This window comes from Boleophthalmus pectinirostris, unplaced genomic scaffold, assembly GCF_026225935.1.
Source record: "Boleophthalmus pectinirostris isolate CB_2022bp ecotype Guang Dong unplaced genomic scaffold, ASM2622593v1 HiC_scaffold_12, whole genome shotgun sequence".
NCBI classification, from domain to species: domain Eukaryota; kingdom Metazoa; phylum Chordata; class Actinopteri; order Gobiiformes; family Gobiidae; genus Boleophthalmus; species Boleophthalmus pectinirostris.
The window spans coordinates 22,567,030-22,569,009 of NW_026571018.1; the positions used below are offsets into that span (position 1 = coordinate 22,567,030).

The following is a 1,980-nucleotide window of genomic DNA, read 5'->3' on the forward strand; positions in this document are numbered from 1 at the left end:
AGAGAAAGGCGAGTCTGTGAAAACGGAAAGAACTTCAACTGGGGGCAAAAAGGTTAATTATGAACACTTAGTTATGCAATGTTTTGTACTAAACATTTTGTTCAGTTTATTTAGTAGATGTAATTGTACACACCCAAATGAATTGTCCTTATTTTCCAGGAGTCCAGACATGACAAAGACAAATCTGAAAAGAAAGAAAAAAGGGAGAGCACAGGTGGAAAAGAAGAAAAAAAGCAATATCCTTTATGAGCATAATGGTTGTTACGGCTTGGGCATGGTTCAGCTTGTAATGAGTCTAATGATGGGTCACTTCAATTGAAAAACTGCTTTCAATTAAGTGTTTTGCTGAATCTTGTCATCACCATTCAGTGTGTTAAAGTGCTATACAAGTGTTATGTAGTATTACAAATGGTGTTCCTTTTTATCATAAAGTTAAAGTAGACCAGCAGCACTTAAAAGCCTTTAGAGCTACATGATTGTATAATGGGTGTGTTTGGAGGGCAGGGTCGGCCTGCATTTTAACAGGTTAAGCCCAATTTTAAATTCAGTTCTACTAGTATTTATAGGCCTTAACACACTCACTCATAAATCCTCCGACAAGCATAGATAATGCGCAGTGAGTCGTTGAGGTAAGTTGCTGTCCTCTTGTTGCCACTTATGAATGAATCAGCTGTTGAGTACCTCCTTTTCCCTGTGGTCTTTGCAGCAGAACTGGAGAAGCAGTGCTTTTGTCCCCTCAAGAAGACTGCAACTCCACCTGCTCTGTGTTTTTCAGTCATACTATTCTGCCTTTTTTAAAGAACCCCGCCCTTAAAACCGTTAGCTGTAGTTACAACAGCCCTTTTTCCATTTCAAGATTTTACAGTAACCCATTTAAAACATTTTTGTCTTTTTATTATACCGTATGTTATGCCATGTGCATTTGATAAAAATGCCCATTTAGTGAAATGGTTACTGTATGAAATCCAATTAGCATCTGTTCATGGATTTGGTATGTTTTGCTCAAAAAAATTGTATTTTCTGTGCATTGTCTAGCTCTGCTTAAACCCAATTTATTAGTGTTATGCATTCTATACCCACTTACCTCATCCTTTAAAGATGCTTAGATATTTTTATTTATTTATCTTCATCTTTTAATGCAAGCAAAATTATAGGTTATCGCTGAGTAATATGATACAAGGACCAGTGTGTATATTGTGTACAATAAAAAATAACATGAAATCAGTATCATGTTATTGTTTTCCACACATTTTTCTCCCCAACATTGTCCCTTTTGTGAATTTATGTTAATCAGGTTTTATATAATTTATAAAAATGCCAGTTCAGCTTTGATTCAAATGTAGAATTGTAAAGAAAAAACAAGACAAAAGACCTGCGGCTCTGTACTTCAAATACAGCTGTTTTGAAATGACTTTTGGAAATTTTATCTGCTGTATTCATTGTACCTTTTTTACAAAAAGAAAACCCAATAAATATAATAGTTTTCCTAGTGTGTCAATCATGGTGTTATTTCTTTTGCAACACATACACTTGCAGGCATTCTTACATTTAAACAATCAAATAGTAGACTTGGCTTCTTTTGTTGTTCTTACTTTCTGTCAAATCTTTAATGAATCTGGTAACATCCTCTAAAAGTGTTCTTTTGTGTTGTGACATATACTCCTTTTTAATCAGCAATCTCAAGCATTGTCCAGCTATTCATTGTATTGTGCAGTTAAGATAGCACTACTCACAAAAAGTAATATAAACCTGGTTTTATTAAGGAAATGTATTAAAATTGTCTATACACAACCTCTTCACAGAGGCTCAGTATGTTCATACACATGCAACTCCCATGGCAGAGGTAATTTTACAAATGAAATGCACAAATCCATCAAATCTGGGTCAAATGCTTTGAGGTTTAATCAAGGTCCACTCAGAGTTGCATTTTGAAACAACTTCGCCCATTATCACATGCAGTGTATTTTGGGAATAAGGGGC

At 34.8% G+C, this 1,980-nt stretch overlaps 1 long non-coding RNA gene across 1 annotated transcript; it reads left to right on the plus strand.

Annotated features, from left to right (window-relative positions):
- The first annotated feature begins 576 nt into the window (after window positions 1–576).
- Window positions 577–1,498, plus strand: LOC129407521 (uncharacterized). The gene is made up of 2 exons (XR_008631588.1): window positions 577–629; window positions 707–1,498. It is a non-coding gene; the product is annotated as an uncharacterized LOC129407521 (long non-coding RNA).
- The last annotated feature ends 482 nt before the right edge of the window (window positions 1,499–1,980 follow it).